The sequence below is a fragment of the Petaurus breviceps genome, unplaced genomic scaffold (assembly GCF_028583685.1).
Source record: "Petaurus breviceps papuanus isolate PSGF00001 unplaced genomic scaffold, PetGlider_PUasm1.0 88903, whole genome shotgun sequence".
Lineage (NCBI taxonomy): Eukaryota > Metazoa > Chordata > Mammalia > Diprotodontia > Petauridae > Petaurus > Petaurus breviceps.
This window is the reverse complement of record NW_027186983.1, coordinates 110,656-121,624: the sequence shown is the minus strand read 5'-3', so window position 1 is coordinate 121,624 and position 10,969 is coordinate 110,656. Positions and strand designations below refer to the sequence as shown.

Genomic DNA, 10,969 nt, shown 5'->3' with positions numbered 1-10,969 from the left:
AAAAACCATCTTTTACAGGAAGCTTTTCCCAACCTTTCTGAATTCAAATGCCTTTTCTGTATTCATTATTTCCTACCTGTAGGTAGCTCTTTTGTACGTAATTGTTTGCTTGTTATTTTCTCCCTTAGATTGTGAGCTCAGAGGGAAGGGACTTTCTTTTGCCTCTTTTTCTATCCTGTGATTAGCACAATAACTGACACATAGTAGGCACTTATTAAATGTTAATTGACTGACTGTTCTTCATCCCTTTTTTCCTTTATAAAAAAAAAATCTTGGCAATTTGGTTGTCCTTTAAAAAAGCAACCAATTAGCTGTTTGTTTTGCCTAAATTTTATTCATTTCTTATTTTGTTTTCAGATTTTTTTTTCTTTAAGCTGTTTTTTTCCCCTATTTGTTTCTTTTCCAGATTTTTTCATTTGGTCTTTCCGTTTTTTTTTTTTAATTATTCATTAATATACTGTATTTGGAAAGATAAATTGTACTTCAGGATTGTTTTTCCTGAATACTGCAAATTTCAGTAAGGTGGGTCATTTTATCATTTTATTCGATGAGATGATGTCTTCTTTTTCTGATTTGTCCTATGTTCTTTCTGATTTCTAGCTCTTCCTCAGAGACTGACACGTAGAAGCAGCTCATCTAATATTGATTGACTGCCTGATTTGTTCTGCGGGGGTGGCATCCCCCCCTCCCATTTTTCGACCTGCGTTTCATTGGCTGAATCAAGCCTCGCCTTTCAAGGTGACGTCACATATCCCTCCTTTCTGCGGTTTTCAGCCGGCTGGGGCGTCTAGCATTCTTTGAAACGGGGCTGCCTGCAGCTCAGCTGCATAGGCTCCTCGCCCCACCTCACCCTCCGCACCCGGGCCTGCTGGATTCCCCCCGTAGGCGCTCCCTCGATGTGGGAGGTAAGTAAAGCCCCGCGGGGTGTCCCTTTTGCCCCCTTTCCTCCCCCAAGCCCCTAGGAGCGTGTAGGTGTGGGCGCCCCCCACCCCACCCGCACCCCCAGATCTCTGTCCGGGGCCTTCACCCATGGATGCATCCGCAGCTGGATGGGCGCAGGCTTCTGTCTGTCTGTGGGGAAGGATGGAGGACCTCCAGCTACTTTCCTCCCCCCTCCCCGAGCCTTCGGCGCCCCCCCTCTCCACCACAGCTCCACTGAGCCCGACCGCTCCCCGCCCCCCCTCCCAGCCCCTCTGGAGCGCAGCCGCGAAGGTGAGACTGACGGGTGGTGGGCAAAGAACATCTCTTATTTTTTGTACCTTTTCATTTTATTCATTCCTACGTTTATTATTATTATGGGCTGCAGAAGCGCCCTATCAAATGAACATTTCCATGTACATCACATAACAGAAAAAGAGGATTATCCATGAACCTGTTGATTTCTGCCATCTATAGCTTAGCTTTTTTTATGTTTATATATATATATATATATATATATATATATAATAAATTTAATCTGTATTTTTCAAAGCTGCTAATGTTTTTTTTTTTTTTTTTTTCTTTTTTTTTCATCCGCTCATTTTTTTTTTTATTTTTTAAAGCTGTTATTTTTTTTTTTTTTTTTTCTGGCCTTCTGTTCTCATCGGCACATTTTTTTTTTAAGATGTCTTAGTGATTGTCTTTGTTTTTGTTTTTCCTTTCCCCTCATCTCTGCTTTCTCTACCTCCCACACTCCACCTCATTTTTTAAAAAAGGAAGAAAAATATAGCTTTTGTAACAAATGTTATACTCAAACAAAACAAATCCCCAATTTGACTGTGTCTGAAAACGTGTCGTATTCTGCATCTATAATCCCTCACCTGTCAAGATGTGGGTCCCCCGCCCCACCATCAGCCTTCTAAGATCTTAATTGGTCACTGCATTAATCAAAATTCTGAAGCCTTTCCCAGTGGCAAACCCCACCTCTTTTAGGCTCACTGAAATGGAGGCAGAGCTAATAGAGCTCTGTGAGGCAGCAGGTACGGACACATCCCCATCTTAAATACTTAAATGCACAAAAAAGGTGCCTATATAGGGCATCTAACCAATTTAATTGGACTTTTGAAGAACAATTTTTATTTAAATTTTTTTTAAATTCATTTTTACAAGCATTTATTATCTCTTCCTCTCAATGGCTCCCCCTTCCCCACAACAGCTACAATGGCCAAACCCTCACAAAAAAATATGCATATTCTAGCAAAACCAATTCCCATCTTGTCCATGTCCAAATAGGCAGGTGTCATTCTGGATTTTCAGGCCATCAGCTCTGTGTCAGGAGGTGGGGAGCATGATTCACCTACATCTCTCTGGACTGCACTAATTAGGGCTCTAAAAGCTTTTAAAGTTTTTTTCCCTCTCTATAATGTTGTCATTGTGTAAGCTGTTCTAGTCCCGCTCACTTCAGTTTGTATCAGATCTTAAGAATTCTTCCCAGCTGCTTCCTCTGGCACTATCCATTTCTTATAGTACAATAAAATATGCTGCCATTACATTCACAGACCACAATTTATTTGGTTATTTCACCATAGGTGGAAAACCCCTTAGTTTCCAGTTTGGGGCTACTTCAAAAAGCACTTGTATAAAATTTTTGTATATAAGGGCCCTTTTCCTTTTCCTTTGCTTCACATGTGGTGCAAGCCTAGTGGTACAGTTGGGCCACAGTTAGTAACTTTGGGGCCACAATTGTCACTTGCTTCCCAACATGTCTCAACCAGGGGTGGGGAACCTGAGGCCTTGAGGCCACTTGTGCCCTTCTAGGTCCTTGGGTGCTGCCTTTTGACTTAGTCCAAGTTTTATAGAACAAGTCCTTTTATTAAGAGGATTTGTTCTCTAAAGTTTTGATTTAGTCAAAAGGGTTTCACCTAAGGACCTAGAAGGCCACATGTGATTTGAGGCTGCAGGTTTCCTACCGCTGGCCTGGGCTAATTTGCATCTCTCCTAGCAATGATTTCTGGGTGCCTATTTTCCTGCAGCCTCTACATTTGTTATTTTTTTCCCATTAATAGTCAGTAAACATTTATTAAGCACCTAATATATTCCAGCCACTGTGGTAAGCACTGGGGATATAAAAATAGTCTCTGTCTCAAAGAATTTGCAATCTAATGGAAGAAGATAACACACAAAAGAAACCTAGAAAGTATGTACATGTGTGCATGCCTGTGTGCCTGTGTGAATGATGTTGTTCCATGAACAGGGCTGTATATTAGTGAATGAAATGCATATAATTATTGGTACCCCCCCCCCAAAAAAAGAAGGTATTCCCCATTCAGTACCAGGATTAAAATCTCAGAATTTCTGTAGTGACAAAGGAGAACACTCACCTTGACCTCAGAATCCCTTGGGGACTCTACACCATAAATTCATCCCATAATGAATTATACTCATTACAGCATCAGATGTACCTAGTGGACAGGGTGAATCTAGCACCCTGGTAGAAATTAGATGAAGTGAATACCTCTGTTGTGCCCTGTGTCTCTTTTGGTTTAAAAATTATATAGTCCCCAAGTATACCCTCAGCCTATTGGATAGAACAGTTGAAAAGAATAGTAAAAGATAGTTGTTACCTCATTCCCTCTTCTGATTCCTAATTCTTGTTCTCCTCTTATTGCTACTGCTAGGATTTCCAATACAGTATCAAATAATATTGGTGACAACAGGCATCCTTGTTTCACACCTGATCTTACTGGAAAGGTTTTTAGTTTATTCCTATTACTAATAATGCCTGCTAATGTTTTTAGATAAGTGCTTTTTATCAATTTAAGGAAAAATCCATTTATGTCAAAACTTTCAAGTTTTTTTTATAAAAAATGAGTGTTGGACTATATAGAAAACTTTTTTATTATTGATATAATCACTTAATGTTAATATTTTTTCCTTATATCTAACCATCCCTACATTCCTGGTATAAATCTCACTTAATCATAATGTATAATCTTTGTAATATATTGTTGTGATCTTTGAGCTAGCATTTTATTTAGGATTTTTGCACCCATATTCATTAAGGAAATTGGTCTTTAATTTTCTTTTTTCCATTTTTACTCTTGCAGGTTTAGGTATCAGTATCATATTTGTTTCATAAGAGGAATTTGGTAGGATCCCTTCTTTACCTATTATTCCGAATAATTTATTTGACATTGGATTTAGTTTATTTTTAAATGTTTGATAGCATTCATTTGTAAATCCATCTGATCCTGGTACTTTTCTGTTAGAAAGGTCACTTGTGACCTGTTCATTTTCTTTTTCTAAAATAGCTCTACTTACAGAAATAACTGGCCGTGCAACCTTGAGCACGTTGAGTTAAGTAACTACTTAACCCCGATAGCTCATTAAAAAAAATAGCTCTACTTAGATATTCTATTTCATCTTCTGCTAATCCAGGCAATCTATATTTTTGTAAATATTCTTCAATTTTTATAGACAGTTTATCAGATAAAGATCTCATATCTAAAATATGTAAAGGACTTTGCCAGATCTATAAGAATGAGTCATTCCCCAATTGATAAATGGTCAAAGGATAGGAACAGATTATTTTCCTAAGAAAAAATCAAAACAATTTATAGTCATGTAAAAAATTCTTTAAATCATAATTGATGAGAGAAATGCAAATTAAAACAGCCTTGAAATATCACTTTATACCTACCAGATTGGCTAAGCTGATAGAATGGGAAAGTGACAGATGTTGGTGGGGATGTGGAAAAATCGAGATATTAATTCATTGTTGATGGAATTGTGAACTGATCCAGCAGTTTTGGAGAACAAATTGGAATTATGCCCAAAGAGTCAGTAAACTACCTATACCCTTTGACATAGTAATACCACTACTTGTTCTGTGTTTTAATATAATTAGGGAAAAAGGAAAAGAACCTATGTGTTAAAAAATGTTTATAGCAACTCTCTTTGGGGGTAACAAAGAACTGGAAATTGCAGTGGTGCAAATAGGGAATAACTGAGCAAGTTGTATATGATTGTGATGGAATACTACTGTGCTATAAGAAATTATGGGCTCAGTGATTTAAGAAAAGCATGAAAAAACTTTCAAGAAATAATGATAAGTGAAATGAGTAGGACCAAGGAAACATTGTATACAATAGCAGCAATATTGTTTTAAGAACAATTTTTGAGTTATTTTGACTGTTATAAATACTCAAATTAACTATAAAGGACATATGAAGAAAGATCCAGAGAAACAACTGATAAATGGAATATGTATATATATATATATATAAATGTATAGAATAATTTTACATATGTATACCTATTTGTGTCTAATGGAATCCATTGGGGTGGTGAAGAAATTTGCATGATAATTTTGTGGTATATTTGAAAGGAATAGCAAATTGTGCATAGTAGATTTACAGCTTCATACACAATCATCTTTTTATCGTGCTGGGTTATGCTTGTTTTATTCCATAAATTCAAAAGAAAAGATAGTTGTACCTTTCTCAAAGACCAGCCCACCTGACGGATTATTGGTAATGTACAGAAATGCTAAATAGTTGTCTGGGTTTATTTTACATTACGCTGCTCTACTAAAGTTGTTCATTGTTTTGATTAGGTTTTTTTTTTAGTAGATTTCTTCTGTAAACCATCATATCATCCACATAAAGTGATAGTTTGTTTCTTTCTTTGACAATGCTTATTTCTTCAAAATGTTTTCATTGTCTTATTTCTATGCTTTGAATTTGTAGTAAAATATCAAATATCAATGGTAATGATGGACATCCTTATTTAATCCCTGATCATATTGGAAAGTCACTTAGGTAATTACCATCAAAGATATTGTTTGAACTTAATTTTAGATATACTTTTTATCATTTTAAGGAAATCTCAAAATTATTCCTATGCTTTTTTAAAAAACAGGAATTGCTATTGTATTTTATCAAAGCCGTTTTCTGCCTCTTGAAATAATCATATTATTTTGTGAGTTTTATTATTAATATGGTCAATTATATTTATAGTTTCCTTATATTGAACTAGACCAACATTCCTGGCATAAATGCAGCCTCATCATAGTATATATTATATCATAATATATATTATATCATAGTATATAATACATATATATATATATATACTGTCGCCTACTTTCTAATATTTTATTGAAAGTTTTCTTATCAATAATCATTACCAAAAGTGGTCTAGGGGGGACTAGGTGTCACAGTGGGTAGAGCACTGGCCCTGGAGTCAGGAGGACCTGAGTTCAAATCCGGTATCAGACACAACACAAAAACTAGCCGTGTGACCTTGGGCAAGTTGCTTAACCCCAACTGCCCTGCAAAAAGCAAAAAACAAACAAACAAAACAAAACAAAAGAGTGGTCTATAATTTTCTTTCTCTTTTAGATTCTGTATATTTGATTACCAAGGTCATATTTGTGTCATAGAAAGGATTTTGTAGGATCTATTTTGTCTCTTTTTTCAAACAGTGTATGTAGTATTGAAATTAATTGTTGCTTAACAGTTTGAAAGAATTCAGTGGTTTTTTTTTTTGCTGAATTAAAAAAAAATTTACATTTACTTTTTATCATGAGTTCCAAATACTTTCCTGCCATATATTCCTTCCCTTATTCGTTGAGAAGGCAAGTGATATTATGTCCATTATGTGTAACATTTCTATACTAGCCGCGTTACAAAATAAAAATCAGGAAAAAATAAGAAAATGAAAAAGTGTGCTTCAGTCTTCACTAAGAGTTGATCAGTTCTCTCTTTGGAAGTGAACAAGAGTGAATTAGAGCAATTTTTTTCTTGTGCCTATTGATAGCTTTGATTTCTTCTTCTGAATATTACTTGTTCGTATCAGTTGGGTTTGTATTTTTATAAATTTGGCTCAATTTCCTTATCCATAGGTCTTACAGTTAAATTTTTCCATGCTCTTCTAATTTGTCTAAATTATTTACCCACTTTGATTTTATCTTGGTATATAGTGTGAGATGTTTGTCCCAGTCGTTTCTGTCAAACTACTTTCTAGTTTTCCCATCAATTTTTGTCAGATACTGAGATTTGCCCCCAAAGTTAAGATTTTGGGGTTTATCAAAAACAAGATTACTATGGTCATTTACTACTGTGTATTGTGTACCTAATCGATTCTGCTGATTCACTACTCTATTTCTTAGTCATTACCAGATTATTTTGATGATTACTGCTTTGTAATACAGTTTGAAATCTGACACTGCTCTGCAGCCTTCCTTTACATTTTTTTTTCATTATGTCCCTTGATATTTTTGACCTATTGTTCTTCCAGATGAATTTTGTAAACATTTTTTTTCTACAGCTATAAAATAATTCTTTGGTAGTTTCATTTGTATGGCCATGAATAAATAAATTAATTTAGGTAGAATTGCCATTTTTATAATATTCTCTCAACCTATCTATGAGCAATTAATATTTCTCCAATTGTTTAGATCTGTTTTTATTTATGTGAAAAAGATTTTGTAGTTTTGTTCATATAGTCCTGGGTTTGTCTTGCAGATAAGACTCCCAAGTATTTTATATTGAATTGTTATTTTAAATGGAAGTTCTCTTTCTATCCCTTCCTGCTGCTTTTTTTGGGGGGAGGGGGTAAATACAGAAATGCTGATGATTTAGGGGGTTTATTTTATATTCTTGAACCTTTCTAAAGTTGTTCATTCTTTCAACTAGTAATTTTTTGGAGGGGGAAGGCAAAGTAATTGGGGTTAAATGACTTTCCTAAGGTCATACAGCTAGTAAATGTGTCAAGTATCTGAGACCGAATTTGAACTCAGATCCTCCTGACTCCAGGGCCAGTGCTCTATTCACTGCGCGACCTCACTACCCCTCAAATAGTTTTTGAATGGATTCTCTAGGGGTCTCTAAGTATACTGTTATATCTTCTACAAAGAATAATCATTTTGTTTTCTCATTGCCTATGGCTATTCAATTTCTTTTTCCTGCTTTAATGCAGTAGCTAGCATTTCTAGTGCAATACTGAATGATGGTGGTGATAATGGATATCCTTGCTCCACCCTTGTTCTTAATTGGAAAAGGTTCTTCATTTACCCCTTTAGAGATAATGTTTGTTTTAAGTTTTAGGTAAATCATTTTATTAAAGGCTGCACTCATTCTGCACTTTCTAGTGTTTTTAATAAAAATGGTGCATTTTGCCAAAAGCTTTTCTCTATACCTATTGATATAGTCATGTAATTTTTGTTGTTTTGTTATTGATATCTTCAGTTACATTTATAGTTTTCCCAATATTGAATCAGCCCTACATTCCTGGTATAAATAAGACCTGGTCTAAGTGTGTGATCTGTGTAATATATTGCTCTAATCTCCTTGCTGATATTTTGTTTTAAAGATTTTTACATCAGTATTCATTAGGGAAATTTGTCTATAGTTTTCTTTCTCTGCTTTTGCTCTTCCTGGTTTAGGTATCAACACCATATTTATATCAAAGAAGGAATTTCATAGAACTATTTTATCTATTTTGTCAAATGTATAAATGTTTGTTAGAATTCACTTGTAGGGGCGGCCAGGTAGCACAGCAAGTAAGAGCACCGGCTCCAGTGTTGGGACGACCTGGAGATCAAATCCTGGGCTGGGACCCACCCAGAAACACCTGGCCGTGTAACCTTGAGCAAGTTACTTAACCCAATTTCTTAAAAAAAAAAAAAAAAGAATTCACTTGTAAATCTATCTGGTCCTTGAGATTTTTCTTAGGGAGTTAATTTGTTGTTCATTCGATTTCTTTTTCCAAGGTAGGATTATTCAAGTATTCTATAAACTCTTCTGTTAGTCTGTACAATTTACATTTTTGTAAATTTTAATCCATTTTGCTTAGATTGTCAGTTTTGTTGGCATATGATTGGCCAAAATAGTTCCTAATAATTGCTTAATTTTTATCTTTATTTGTAGTATTCACCTTTTTTGTTTTTGGTCCTGGTAATTAGGTTTCTTTTATTTTTAATCAAATTAACCAATGATTAATTTTTTATAGTTTTTTATAAAACCAGTTTTTAGTTTTATTTGTCAGTTAATTTTTTTTAATCTCTCCTTTAATTTTTAGGATTTTTATTTTTGTGTTTAATTGGAGATTGTTCATTTTGGGGGTTTTATTTTTCTTTTAGTTGCATGCCCAGTTCAATGACCTGCCCTTTCTCTTGTTTATTGATAAAAATGTTTAGAGAGAAAAAATTTCCCCTAAGCACTCCTTTGGCTGCATCTCACAAATTTTGATGTGTTATCTTATTGTTGTCATCATCTTATCTCCTCCCTCCCACCCAATTTGCAACATTTATTGGGCCAAAGAAAGTCTGTTGTACTCTACAAACCTTTACCCTTTATATTAGTTGACTACCAGCCTGTTATCTCTTTCACAGTGGTGAGATGGATGCAAAGTAAAGAAAAAAACAAGAAAATATCAAGCACAACTGATCAATACCTTGAAAAAGTTTGAAAATATGTGCAGTATGCAACAACTGTGAACCTCCCACTTCTGCCAAAGGTTGGATTATGAGCATATTCTAATACCTCTTCTTTTAACACATTTCTTTTTTGTTGTTTTACATATATATATATTTATATGTATACATATGTGTATGTATGTATGTGTGTAAATTTGTACACATAGACACACACACAAAATCTTTACATATCTGATTGCTCTTTCCATTTATATTATTGAAATTTTTGTGAATATTGCTTTCTCGACTCTCTTTACTTAATTCTGCATCAGTTCATATAGATATTTCTGTAGTTCTCTGTATTCATGTTCATACTTTCTTAATAGTGCATTAATTTTCCATTATATTCATGCATCACAATTTGTTTAGCCATCCCCCAATTGGTGCAAATCTACTTTGTTTCTAAGATTTTTGGTAATTCCACAAGTGGTATTATAAATATATATATATATATTTTCTAGATGGACTTTTCTTTTCATTGGCCTCCTTGAGGAATAAACCTATTAATGGACTTTCTGGGTCAAAGGTTACAGATATTTTAGTCACTTTCTTTGCATAATTCCAATTTTTTAAAACAAAATGATTGTACCATTTCACATCTCTATCAGCAATTCATCAGTGTGCCTAACTTCCCACAACCTCTCCAACACTAATTATTCCCATCTTTTGTCATTTTGCCACTTTTCAGGGTGTGAGGTGGAATTTCAGGGATGTTTTGATTTGCATTTTTCTGAGAAGTGGTTTAAAGCATTTTTTTCATGTGGTTGTAAATACTCTGCAATTTTTCCTTTGAGAATTGTTTGTTCATATTCTTTTACTATTTAAGGGTTAATCTCTCTTGTTCTCTTATGTATTTAATTCTTTATATATTTTGGATACTAATGCCTTATAAGAGCAATTTGATACAAATATTTTTTTTCCTATTTGACTACTTCCTTGCTTATCCAAGTTGCATTCATTTTGTCTATGCAGAAACTTTTCTGTTTTATTTAATCTAAGATGTTTATTTTGTCTTTTGTAATTGCCTCTATCCCTTGTTTGATTAAGAGTATATCTTCCAGGGGTGGCTAGGTGTCGCAGTGAATAGAACACCGGCCCTGGAGTCAAAAGGATATGAGTTCAAATGCAGCCTCAGACACTTAATACTTACTAGCCATGTGACTTTGGGCAAGTCATTTAACCCCAAATACCCTGCCTTCCCCCCTTCAAAAAGCAAAAAAACAACAACACAAAAAGAACACATCTTCTACTTACAACTGTGAAAGGTATATAATCTTCATCTCTTCTAATATTTTTATTGTATCTTTATTAATAAGGTCATATATCCATTCAAAATGTATTCTGAAATATGGTTAAGTCTTAGCCTAATTTCTACAAGACCGTTTTCCAGTTTCCCAGTAGTTTTTTTTTAAATCAAATTGGAAGTTCTTTCCAAAGAGTAACATATATTTAGGCAATGGTCCTTCCTTCCTTCCTTCCTTCCTTCCTTCCTTCCTTCCTTCCTTCCTTCCTTCCTTCCTTCCTTCCTTCCTTCCTTCCTTCCTTCCTTCCTTCCTTCCTTCCTTCCCTCCC

The 10,969-nt window shown here is 34.6% G+C and overlaps 1 pseudogene; it reads left to right on the top strand.

Annotated features, from left to right (window-relative positions):
- Positions 1-648: 648 nt before the first annotated feature.
- LOC138176418 (E3 ubiquitin-protein ligase DTX3L pseudogene) overlaps positions 649-10,969 on the top strand; it is a 49,871-nt pseudogene continuing 39,550 nt past the window's right edge.